The sequence below is a fragment of the Panthera tigris genome, chromosome A3, assembly GCF_018350195.1.
Source record: "Panthera tigris isolate Pti1 chromosome A3, P.tigris_Pti1_mat1.1, whole genome shotgun sequence".
In the NCBI taxonomy this organism is placed as follows: domain Eukaryota; kingdom Metazoa; phylum Chordata; class Mammalia; order Carnivora; family Felidae; genus Panthera; species Panthera tigris.
Window position 1 is genome coordinate 9,018,800 of NC_056662.1, and position 13,752 is coordinate 9,032,551.

The window sequence follows — 13,752 nt, forward strand, 5'->3', positions numbered from 1 at the left end:
GTACCTACTGTGTGCCCCTGGACGGTGGGCCAGAGACACGGCAGCAAAGAAGAAGCCACACATATTCTAACCTCATGGAGATTAGAACTTTGCAGGGGAGGGAGGCAGACATTAAGTTAATTACATATAATCTCACAACTTTTACGTAGATGCATGAAAAATCATATGTCTTTGAATGAATCACACCAAAGTTTCAGGTGTGGACATAAAAGCCTATGGCTGTTTTTGCTGCTTTTAAGCACGAAGCCAACGGCAAGGTGGTGTCACTGGAGTGTCTGTTTGAAAAGCTGTGGCAAGGGATCCGGGGCGAGGGTGACTGACCAGGTCAGCTGCGCCTCCGCGGGGTGGGGCCCGTGAAGGCAACACTGACCGAAGTCACTTTGGGGGTCATTCGTTGTGACCTACTGAGCTTTCGTAAACAAACGATGCCTCGCAAACCAATGCCACCCAGCCCTGGGCCAAGCCCTCTGGTGAGTTTCTGAAGGTTTTCACCTTGAAGTCAGCAAGCCAGTGCTCTGCTTTCTGTTTCTAGACGCAGCTCCAAAGGCAAAGTGCAGATAGTGCCAGAACGAAACTGTTCAGGAAAAACCAATCTGGAGACTGAGCCTGTGAGCCAGCTATCTGGAGAACTCCCCATTGTTATATTGGTATATCCCCATTGTGATCAACGGAATGATCGGTACCCTTTCTATTCTAGTGGATGTAAACGCCCACATCTTGAGAGCACTGGTCCTTAACCAGGAGGCACGGAGGCCATTTTTTCCCCCCAGCGGACGCTTGGCCATGTCTGGAGACATTCTAGTTGTCACAAATGGGGAGGGTTGCTACTGGCATTCAGTAGAGGTCAGAGATGCTGCTGAACAATGAACCGTGCCCAGGATGGTCCCCCATAGCAAAGAAATCCCAGACCCAAAATGTCACTAGTGCCGAGGCTGAGAAACCCAGCATGTAGATCCTAGAAGACTATTATGTCATTTCAAAAAATAATAAACCCCAGAGGTTATAATTCACAACCTGACCAGAAAACACACGGATAAACATGAACTCTGGTTCTGAGTTTTGTGAAGTTCAATGCAAACAGCTTTAGCCGGGAAAAGTCAATTACAGATGATTTTTTCCCCTCATCTCAGTGGTGCCCTTTCACTGAGGTTGGGAGGGAAGTTCCAGAGGCACAGAATTCTGAGTTAAGCTTCACAAAATCAGGTTAGTTATTTTATATCCCACCCCGCACCTCTTTGTGTGTGTGTGAGTGTGTGCATGCGTGTGTGTGTGTGTGTATTGGGGAGGGAGTGCCCACCTCTATATCAAATTATCTACAGTGATCCAAACAACTGATCAAAATCAAAAGAAGGAAACCCCCCACCGTTTAGAATTATAAAGATCTGCCGTCTGCCAGGTACTTGGAACTATTTGATATGAACTTTGTTTTATAAAGTATACCATGGTAAGGCTTTGAAACTTCAGTTTGTTAAAAAAAAAAAAAAAGAAAGAAAGAAGAAGGAAAAAAATGGAAGAAGGAAAGAAAGAAAAATGGGGAAAAATACTGTAACAGCCTCACTTCCTTTGAAGTCACTACTGATATAGCTCTGAACAGATCCATTCAAGTTCAACTAACATCAGACAAATGTTTAGTGTATCAGAGGAAGCCACAAAAGCAAGGATTTCATCAATATTTCACAACAGCCTCAGGGAAACTGTAGATTGCAATGCTGTAGGGCAGCTAATGGAATCACACACAAGGGTTTTGTACATTTAAAATAAGCAGCTACTAGAAAAAAATTACCCTTCAGTTTGATAGAAACTGTATAAAACTGCAGATAGGAAACAATTAAATTGCTCCCAACATTTACCCATGTCACAATGATAGGTCATTTAATAACAGGTATTACTGTGTGTGTTGTTCCCCCCCACCCCCTTAGCGAGGCAATAATAAAGATTAACATTTATGAAAAGAAACATAAAATATAGCACAACCAAATGAATAATTAAAGACAGTTTTAAAGAACACGTGCCATCATATGCCGGTGACGTCTTTCCACAGTCACAAAATATGTTTATATAAAAATAATTATAAATAGACGGAGGCTGCAAGGGAGACCCACTGACCCTTGTTTGTTTTGATGTTAAAAAACCACGTTGAGGTATTTCCTAGGAACGTGTGGGTTACTGGGACCTGATACACGTATTATGATTATCTGGTGGGACTCGGGATGCTGAGTGGCCGGCCTTCTCTTCTGGAAAATTTACAGAGATAGACCTGGAGCTTGCGAGATTCTATTCAATAAGCCAGTGTGAGATCAGCATTTTCTCCCCTAAAGTCCTTCGCCAGAGCAACGAATTCTGCATATGAAAGCAAATTGCATTTTCGAAACTGATACTTCTGGGACCACAAAAACGTCACCTGGCTTTCCTTACCCTTGAAGCTTCAAGTCTCTAAGCAAAGATGCTGCTTATTATTCACATTTCACATGAGGACACCTCTCCATCGGTGGTTCCCAGCAGGGCGATTTTTGCCTCCCCGGGGGACACGTGGCAGTATCTGGGGGCATTTTTGTCTCCCGCTAGAGGGGCAGGAATGGCGGTGATGTTATTGGCATCGAGTGGGGAGAGGCCAGGGATGCTGGGAAGCGTCCTACAATGTGCAACACGGCCCATCATAAGGACTTGATCTGGCTTCAAGAATTATTGTTGAGGCTGAGAAAACCTGTTCGAAGCCATTTGCACCCGTAAGCTTTATTAAAATAATAATAGCCTTGTTAATACAGTGTCTTAACTTCTCAAACATCCACTGGTTTCACACTTGTATAAAAAGCTTCTGAGTGAAACTTCCAACGCTAAGTCCTCTGGAAAAAGCAGAGAGGATTTGACATGGTTACTGACCACAGACTATTCTAATTGAAAGGAGGTGTATATATATACACACATATATATATACACACACACACACATACATATATATTAATTATACACACACATACATATATATAAATTATACACACATACATATATATAAATTATACACACATACATATATATAAATTATACATACCTACATACGCACATATATACATGCATATACGCACATACATGTACATATATATACACACACACCTCGTACAATAATAGCTGCTATTGACTGATCACATGGCATGTGAGAGGTGCTCTGCATACAGTATCTCCATTTACCTTTACAACAACTCTGGAGGGAAACAGTTTATCGTCCCCTTTTCACAGATGAGGGGACGGACACTGCTCAAGGTCATTGTCAGACTGTGGCTGTAGCAAGGCTGAGACCCAAACCCCAGGCCCGTCACTACAGCTCTCAGGGCCTCTGGGCTTATTTGGAGCTAAGCCAGGAGTGTGTGTGTGTGTGTGTGTGTGTGTGTGTGTGCGCGCCTGTCTTTCCAGCGTGCAAACACCACTCCCTCCTCATCTGCAATGAAGAAGTGAAGGAGGACTTCGAGGAAGAAGGGAGGAGAGCATACCTCAGTTTATGGGAGTTTGGAGGTGACAGGGCAGAGAACACCGGCCAGGCAGCTGTAGCAGGGGCCGCTGTCCAAAGGGGAAGGCTCAGGCGAGGGGGGTTGTTGGTTTCATTTGTTCGCTTTTGGAGGGAGAACGTGTAAGCCCATGTGCAGACAGGGACACAGAACTGTGGCAGGTCAGGTAAAAAGGAAGGAGAAAGAGCGAGACTGAGAGATGAGTAGGCAGAAGCGGCGGGGTGGGGATGTCACCTGGTCAGAAGAAATTTATTTTAAATTCTGAGCCAGAGAGTTAAGAGGGGCGGCTGCAGGTAGAGCCAGAGAAACTGGGCTGGAGAGACGATCTGCAAAATCTCAGGACCCATAGTAGAGTAGGGAGACAGGCCATCTGCTGTGCAGAGAAGTGATGGGAGGGCAACATGAGGGACTGGAAGGGGGTTGGAACTTCCCAGGACCTGGTGGGGGAGGCGGGAGGAGGGACACTCTGTGGAGTCAGGTAGACCCTGCTGGGTCTGCGATAGAACTAGCCGGAGGGTGCAGGCTTCTCCGGGGGAGAGAGACACAGAGAGAGAGGTAGGGAGAGAGAGACACAGAGAGAGAAGTGAATCACATGGCCTGCGACAGAACTGGCCGGAGGGTGCAGGCTTCTCCACGAGAAAGAGAGAGAGAGAGAGAGAGAGAGAGAGAAGTGAATCACACCTGTCCTTTCCCTAATGTAACCCCACTACAGCGTCATTCCCAGTTTAAGGAAAAACACACTGGTTGTTGATGGCTAGAACTGGAAAGCCATTTAGCAGGACCGGGAGCTGCAATCAATTGGAGAGCACTGGCCCTGTGTGAAGGCCACGCGTTCAAATTCATTAACACTTTTCAGGTCGAGCCCATTAAGTCAGAGGTTACATCTAGCCCGTGAGCCATCTATTTCAAACTCCTGGCTTGCATCCTTTTTAAGATTATATGTGTACAAGTATATGCGCATATGCACTTTCTCATACATATGTGTATTCTTTGCATTGTATGTACTCTTTATTATATGTTATACTTTCTAGTATTACATACACTTTGATACAAATGGGCTTATATCATAAATAGTGCCGTAACGGGATTTTTTCACTTACAGTCCAAATAACATAAAGTTGAGTGTATTTAAAGCTGTCCCCTTTTCCTTTTTTATAGAGTTCACACTGTGGTATGGCTTTGGGGTAACAACCAGGCCATGTTTCCATTAGTTAGAAATTTCTTTAGCAGCAGTCGTATCATCACGGGAAGAGACTTGAATGTGAAATTGGGACAACTGGGTTGAAGTCTCTTTTTGCCAATTAATAAGCTGTACGATTTTAGCTAAACTACTGGGCTTCTCTGGGTTTCAGTTTCCTTAGCTATTAATCAAAGCTGCAAACAGTTTCCATAGTGGGGTTGTGAAGATGTGAATGATTAGAGGGAGTGATATCTAATGAAAATACTTGCAGTCCCTATGGTGTTAAGTCAAAGTGAGAACTGCGTGAATGTTAGCATTCCCCTCTGCCCCTAGATCTCAGTCATCTGGGGAGCACTAGCCCTCCAGTCTCTCTTAACTTCAAGTCAAGACGTGCCTCTCTCATTAATGGCTCAATGAATCAATCACTCAATATTTACTGAGAGCCTACTATGTACAAGATGCAGGGGACCCGTGAGGGGCTCCCATGAAGAGAAGTACACACAGTAGGACCAATCGCAAGCATATTTTGACCTGACCTCTGGTTGGTGTAGTAATGGAATGGTCCCTGAGCATGGGAGAAGGTGGGCGGGGGGGGGGGGGGGGGGAGAAGGCGAAGGATGGATGGGTCTGCCTTCAATAGCCTCTCCCTCCCCCCAAGGTCAATAGAAGACGACCACCTAAACCAGGGATTAGCAAATCTATGGCCCACAGGCCGAGTCCCACCTGCCAGTTGTTTTGGTAAATAAAATTTTATTGGAACATAGCCACAGCTAGTCTTTAACTATGCTTTATCTATGCTACAATGGCAGAGTTAAGCAGTTGCAACAGAAACCATATGGCCTGCAAAGCCAAAAATATTTACTGTCTGGCCCTTGACAGAACAAGTTTGCCAGCCCTGATTTAAGCAATCACATGAATAATGAATCATGTCTAAATTGTATAGAACAAGGTGTACATACCCAAGGCTCACATTTATTACGTTCTCAGTGCAAGCTGGAGAAGGTATTAGCTAGCGTTCTGCCTATATTCTCTTATAGCGTCAAAACAACATCCCGAGAGCAGTACTGTCGTTATTCCCATTTTGTAGATAAGGAAACTAAGGCTTGGTGACATTAAGTCACTTGCTCAAGGTCATACAGGTAGACCGTGTGACTTGATCCCAATTTCGTCTCATTCCACAGCCTGTTTTCTTAGTCACAATGTCAGAGTTTTGCAAACTTCGGTCTCTCATGTACCACCCTCTTGATTTATTTTCATAGTCACACCCCCTTCACTATTCTTTGCTACTTCTTTTCTTTGAACAGGGGATTGTCATGGCATTTGCTCCTTTAAGTTTCCATCCTAGGAAATTATAATCAGTTTGGATTTGATGTGCTAGTCACATGTATTTTTTTTTAATGTTTATTTATTTTTGAGAGAGAGAGAGAGAGAGAGAGAGAGCCAGAGGGCAAGCTGGGGAGGGGCAGAGAGAGAGGGAGACACAGAATCTGAAGCAGGTTCCAGGCTCCGAGCTGTCAGCACAGAGCCTGATGTGGGGCTCAAACCCACGAGCTGTGAGCTCATGACCTGAGCTGAAGACAGACCCTTAACCGACAGAGCCACCCAGGCGCCACTAGTCACGTGTATTTTTAAGTGTTTTTTGGAGGTAATTGTAGATTCACACGCAGTTGTAAGAAATAATACAGAGAGATCCCAGGGCCCCCAATGATAACATAATACATAACTAGAGTGCAACACCACAGCTAGGAAACTGACATTCATACAACCAGCCTATTCAGATTTCCCCAGTTTTACCTACACTCGTGTGTGTGCAATTTGATCACATGTGTGTGTGGATTTGTGTGGCTACCTCTGCCATCAAAATATGGAAGGGTTCCATCCTGAGGACCCTCCCCCCCCATGGTACTCTTTTATAGCCACAGCACCCTCCCCCACGCTGCCTCGATCCCTGTTAATTCCTAATCTGTTCCTCATCTTTACAATTTTGTCATTATAAGAATGTCAGATGAACAGAGTTAGGTAAGCTCCTGAGTGAGTAAGCTTTTGAGACTGGCTTTTTCCACTCGGCATAATTCTTGTCATATATATATTTTTAAATTCACCCCAAAATAACTATAGAACTTTTAGAAGTTAAAAAAAAAAAGCACTCATTCATGTTAAAATTATCTGGAGTGCCACCAGTGGGACCCATGCCACACTTTAGGGAACCCTGCCACAAGCCGTAATAATACCTGCTGGACAAGAGATAGATAATGCAACCATAAAGATGTTTTTGACTAACACAAATCTCTAGATCGATGCTGCTTCATAGAACTTTCTGCAGTGATAGAAATGTCAGCTGTTTGAACTGTCCAATATGCAGCTACTGAGCACATCAAATGTGGCTTGTGCGAATGAAGAGGGGAATTTGTCATTTTATTTCATTTTCATTGATTCAAATTTACACTTAAAGAGCCGTAGGTGGCTAGTGGCTTCTCTGATGGACAGTGCAACTCTTCTAGATAATTAAATGTAACACATTAAATAGAAGTAAATAAATTTCTTCTTTTCTTATAACTCATTTTGTCAATGCAGTGATAACCTGAAAACGTAAGAAATCTTTTTTTTTAAATCTTTCATTCTTTTTTTTAAATTTATTTATTTATTTTTGAGAGAGAGAGGGAGAGGGAGAACGAGCAGGGGAGGGGGAGAGACAGAGAGAGAGAGAGAGAGAGAGAGAGAGAGACAGAATCTGAAGCAGGCTCCAGGCTCTGAGCTGTCAGCACAGAGTCCGACGCGGGGCTCGGACCCACGAACCGTGAGATCGTGACCTGAGCCGAAGTCAGACACCCAACCGATTGAGTCACTTAGGTGCCCCAAATTAAGAAATCTTTTTAAACAGTCTTCTAATGGACTTATTTGTTGGGATCTCACCTTGTTCTATAAGTTTGCATGTGGCTAAGTCTGATATTAGCTCTCTAATAAAACCTGATTAGATTAGAGGATTTGTTGATTCCGGCCATTTGGCAAATCTCACTGCATTGCCGGTTCGCATTCAGAGTGAACCCCAGAGAACCTAATCCCAAGGTTCCTGCTTTTTAAGTGACGCTGTGTCCCTCAGAACACAGGGCCAAGTGACTGAGACTTTGGACACACAGTCATAAATTAACCCAGACACATTTAGCACGTGGTCTTGTGGACTTTATGAAGGGCGTGAAAAGGTCCTGTTGATTATGATGGGCTCAGGGCGGCATGCCTTCTTTAGGAAGATGCACATTCCAAGCAATCGCTGGTGGTAATATTCATAAATCCTTGCTGATTCACAGGACCTGCTCTTGGTGAATGTAGTTTGCATCACTGGTCTGGAACAAGGGGCATAGTGGAGAGCTGAGTGTCTGGGGAGACGTAAGAATGTTGAAGTTTCAGGGGTTGCTGTGTCCCAGAGAAGGAAAAAGTAGCAACGACAGCTTCAGGTACTTGTGGACCAACTCCTAAAAGGTCATCTGGCAAAAGATGTAGAATTTGCGGGGAGATGGGGTGGAGCACACCTGCTGGAAATATTTGCACAGAGCCGGTGTGTTCTCGGAAGGAGGAAAAAATGTGGTCCGTATCTCCTTCTCATTTCTCTTAGCCTAAATATCACGGGCAGCAAAAGCTAGCTTTTGACCATTAGCCGTCCACACTCTTAGAGACACGTACCCCTTAAAACACAACATTGGTATGAAGGTCGTTACCCTGGCCAGTCTCTTATTTCGCCTGACTTCACAGATCTGTAAGGCGTTAGCAGTTGCAAGAGATTGATATGATAGTTTGTGAGTAATTTGGATGAACTATAACACTAACCCAGTAAAGTATTATAATTTTAAATGTGTCCAGAAAATAATTGAAATTCTGGCTTAGCTTTATCATAATGCAAACTGCTGGGTATATTTAACAGCTGACTAGCTTAGCATGAATATTGCTTTAGAAATGGGGTCATATTGTTTTTACGGAACAATATTGCTCTCAACCACGTTTAGGAGGGGAAAAAAGCAGGAGATTATGAGGATACTTTTAACCTTTCTGTCTCTTTCTATCTGTGTTTACTATGGTGATTTAGGCGTTTGGTGTTGTTTGAAGGCAAACAAAGAAGGTGCTGGCATTTAAAACAGACCTGGCAATGAGCCCTTGGCCATCAGATTCCTTCTTATTGCGACTCTGTCACAGAATCTCAGTTCCCCATCAATCTGTTTTTCTGTATCCTGGTCAGGAACAAGGCAGATAAGATTATCCCCTCCTGACCACAACAGATATCACAAATAGGCTGCCCCCTGTAGGTACCTACAGAGGAACACAGTGTTTTCTTTCTTTCAAATATTTTTGCCAACATTTAACAAAAGGAAATGTCACATGAAAATCCAGATTTATGGATGTTCCTGAAAAGTCAGAGGAGTTGGCCGTACGGGGCCTGTATTTCTGCAGGAGGACAAATCCCTGAGCCGAGCGGCCACAGGCACCTTGAGAGGCACTAAAGGCATCTCAATTGACAACGGTTGTCTCCTGGCCTGTGTTTAATTTTCCCTCTCAGTCACCTGAGTTTTTGATTCCTGGTCGGCAATATCGCGTCCCTACGCCTTCACACAATGGCGCCCTACAGTACGTCAGGGTGCGCAACTGACCCGCGATATCTGGCCGTGGTTCGCAAGCTTTTTCTGTAAAGAAGGAGTTTGTAAACGGTTTAGACTTTGTGGGTCGTACCATTTCTGTTTGCAGCTACTCGACTCTGCTGCCGTAGCACCAAAGCAGCCACAGGTGATCCGTCAGTGAACGGGCGCGTCCGTGTTCCAATAAAGTTTTATTTATGAAAACAGGTTGATCTGTGAGCTATAGAATTTGCCAACTCCTGACATCGGAGGAGGAAAAAACAAAAACAAAAACAAATACAACGAACTTGCCCTGAAACAATCACCCTGTATAAAGGAATTTCTCACCAACAGAGAGCTTTTAATAGATGTGGGACCAATTCTTCGCCAAGTGGTGCTCAGCCTGCGAAAGTGAAACCACAGTCTTCAAGCACGTGTGGGTGTGTATATACCAGGGTGGAAGTGTGTGCGCCTAACCCATTCCTCATTGTGTTCATTCTAAAAATATTTACTGACTCCTAGTAGTTCTCTTCTCCCAGTATCATTATTGGAAAAGACTTCCCTTCTAAGAAAAATGGAAAGAGCTTAAAATCTGTTCCTCATGGAAAATTAGTTAAGGTAGGTTATTCTGACAATGGAGTAAGTAGGAGTTTCCACTGAGAATACTTGTCATGGCGAGGCAAAAGCTGAGAGACTTCACTGCTTTTCATTTTAGAGGGTAACAGTTTTCTTTCTTTCTTTCTTTCTTTCTTTCTTTCTTTCTTTCTTTCTTTCTCTCTTTCCTTCTTTCTCTTTCTTTCTTTCCTTCTTTCTTTCTTTCTTTCTTTCTTTCTTTCTTTCTTTCTTTTCTCTCTTTCCTTCTTTCTCTTTCTTTCTTTCTTTCTTTCTTCCTTTCTTTCCTTCTTCCTTTCTTTCTTTCTCTCTTTCTTTCCTTCTTTCTTTCTTTCTTTCTCTCTTTCTTTTTCTTTCTCTCTTTTTTTCCTTTTCTTTCTTTCTTTCTTTCTTTCTTTCTTTCTTTCTTTCTTTCTTTCTTTCTTTCTTTCTTTCTTCTAATGTTTATTTACTTATGAGAGTGCACAAGTAGGGGAGGGGCAGAGAGAGGGGGACAGAAGATCCGAAGCAGGCTCCAAGCTGACAGCCTGATGTGGGACTTGAACTCGCAAACTGTGAGATCACGACCTGAGCCGAAGTCGGACACTCAACCGACTAAGCCACCCAGGCGTCCCCCAAGGGTAAACAGTTTTCTTGTTGTATCTCACAGTCAAGCTTCACCTTAGCTCTCCAGTTGGAGTGGGCATGAACGCCAGCTCTCCTTCCCTGTATTCTGAGCATTACTGAACAGAGCCCCACGTTCCACTTTCCACAATGAAAATGAAAAGGTAGAACCAGACCAGCGGTATCTAAATGGTAACTTTGGGCCAAATCTGGTACACGTACATTTTTAGTTTGGTCCAGAGTATTTAAAAACAAAACACGAATTAGTTACTGACCTTGGGAAATCGGAAGATTTCACCCCTAGAAAATCAGAATTTGGGCTTTTAAAAAACAATTTGAAGATCTGTTGACACTGAATACTCATTTTTCCACGTATATAACTAGTGGCTGAGTGTAGGTACCTTCTTTGATTATTATGAGTTCATTCCTAGGCTTGCTTCACCCACAGAAGTTACCTGTGTGGATAAGCTTTTGAGTTTATAACCCAAGGGCCGGATAATTTATAGGGTCTCCTTAAGGACCAGCTTCTAGGATTCCAGCTTCTCCAAGTAAAGGCAATAGACACAATAACATCAGCCCACAATATCTCCCAACTTTGTCAATTCACGGATGAGTAACGACGACCTGATCAATACAGTGGGGAGTAATATTGGTTACTGTGGTTCAGTTACAAATCTAATACAAAATGATGCAGAAAGGGGAATAAACATTTCATTGTCCGCCCTTCTTCCCTGCAGGGGCAAACAGCCAAAACAACACTTGCTTTCCGTTGAGGGATGTCAAGCTTCACAAATTTTATTTCTTGTTGCTGGCTGAAACACTCAAGACTGTTCTCGTGTTTAAAAAGCCCGAGGGAGGGACATAGAAAAGAATGGATGGGGACACCCATTTATATAGGGGACTTCACAGCATTTCAAATAGGCTTTGGGTTTACCTAAAGTCTTGGGCTGATGGAGGAAAAAGGAATCGACACCCCATGGAAATACTGAGAAAGGGCCGCAGCGGGAGGAACGCGGTAAGAGCCTCTTTGACCATGACTAGGTTTCCCTGTTAAAAATGGCACCCAGCGCGGCTCAGTCTGTTAAGCGTCTGACTTTGGCTCAGACCATCATCTCGTGGCTCGTGGGTTCGAGCCCCGCATCAGGCTCTGCACTGACAATGTAGAGCCTGCTTGGGATTCTCTCTCCTCCTCTTTCTGACCCTTTCTGGACTCAAGCGGTCTCTCTCTCAAAATACGTAAGTAAACTTAAAAAAAAAAAAAAAAGAAAAAGAAAAGAACATGGAGCTGGGGCTCGACAGGCTGTCGCTCTCACTTTGGCCGGCCTCGTTTTGAGTCAGCTCAAATCAGTCAAATCAGTCCCTGATAGATACTGGACTGATTAAGGTTCTACTGGGTAGCCCACCTTACTAGACTAACCTACACTAGACTCTAGTAGATAGTCTCCAAGATGGGGTGGCAAACAGATGCTGAACAGGGATTGGGGAAGCCACACTACGTCGTTTAATAAATACGCTAGAACATTCTTCACCTCCAGAAAGAAAGATCCCTGCTCCCATGTTCCTTAAAGGCTCTCAGCCTGTGTTCTCGCTTTTAAGAGACGACACCACCACGGGAGACATCTCATTTTCTTTATGAAAAGAAAAGAAGGACAGAAACGATGATAGATAGCTTCTGATAACTGGCCTCAGGGAGACAACAGAAATCGGCGGGGACGAAGAAGGACTGTTACGGGTCTGGCCCGGGGGAAGGGGATGGCTGCACCCCAGCTCCGGCTCACCTAGCCATGCCCAAACGCAGAGTCGGGGCCACGGAGCTTTCAAGTTTGCAGAAAGGATACGGGAATTTGGATTTTTGTGGAGAACCTCCAGGTCATTAAATTTCGGCCATCCCGTTTGCTTCGCGGTTGCTACGATCACTGCTATCGTCTTGTTGCGTATTTTGTGCGGGCCAGACCGAGCCCGCAGGCCCAATTCAGTTGCCCCTTTGCCCACCGCTCTGAAGTTGGATCCTGCTTAATGCGGTCTCAAGGCTTCCCGTGTCTCTATTTGAATCAGAAGAGGTGCCAGCCGAGACCATGTGGATGGGTGAGCATGCACACAGCTCCGTTACTTGAAAAGCTACGCAAAGCGAATGTTCTACATCACAGGTCAGAGGCCCTTCGGCCTAGAGATGGAGTCTTGAGGAAACAAACAGCGCAGAACGAAAGAAGCAGACTGACCTCGTGCAATCTGCCATTAGCACGTCCCCGGCCGGAGCCATGGCTTTCTTAGTTTTAAAAAGGAGAAGTTTCTCTCAAAGTAGGATACAAGGCCGCATTGCCGGGTGGAGGGAACCTGGGATCCGGGGCACCAGTCGGAGCCCTTTCTCCAACCTTCATTCAATGTGCGCCCGCTCTCTCAGTCTCGGCTGCCGGGTGCAAAATGGAGCTAGGACAGGAGCCGTGGCGAGGGACCTTGTGCGACCTGGTGACACAGATGGGGCCGCTCCCCGGATAAACCCCGGGGGTTACGAGACTGGGGGTGGTGGGCCAGGTGCAGCCTTCAAACACGTTTTGTTGGGGCCACACGTGATCTTAAAATGGAAACATTTCACATTTATGGATAGGTGGGGTCTGTCTCCTGGAAACTGAGTTCTGACGTTCCTGGCCCTGCCCCGTTGCCCGGCAGAGCTATGCCTCTGCCACCCGCTCCGCACCGAGCAGGAGGGGTCGGCCCCGGTCCCCACCCACTCCCTACATCACACCCAGCTCTCTGCTCAGACTTGTCCTCCCCGACCTGGGAATCTAAAGTGATTTGCAAGATGTCCATTTGGCTTGGTATCCTAGTTATTGTTGTGTGGTTTTTTTTTTTTTTTCCATCCATAAACCCCTATGGACCGTGAGCCACACGTCCACTTCTCTGGGACTCAGTTAGCTGGTCTTTAAAATGGGAATGATAATATCTGCCTGGAGCCTGGCTCCCCAAGCTGCTAGTCTGGGGGGACGTCCGGCCAGCAGAGGGCGCTGGAACAAAAGGTTGCAGGTGGACCCATCCAGCAGGGAGCGGACAGGTAGGGCAGCTGGGAAGGTGGGCGCTCTCACATTCTGCCCACTGGGGGAGGGGGGGGGGACACGACTCCACAGAGTGGACATGACCGTCAGCAACTACTCATCTATCGGTACAGCCGCACATCACCAGCAATGTGACTTTCTGGAATATGTAATGTGACCACAAACTTTCTAATGCTGCAGCCTGACAATCAGACGCTAAAAATAAC

General features: G+C 45.1%; 1 protein-coding gene across 3 annotated transcripts in view; it reads right to left on the bottom strand.

The window, feature by feature from the left end:
- The window catches only part of TSHZ2 (teashirt zinc finger homeobox 2), a 405,751-nt gene that overhangs the window by 161,219 nt on the left and 230,780 nt on the right, over nucleotides 1-13,752 (bottom strand). The window lies entirely within an intron of this gene.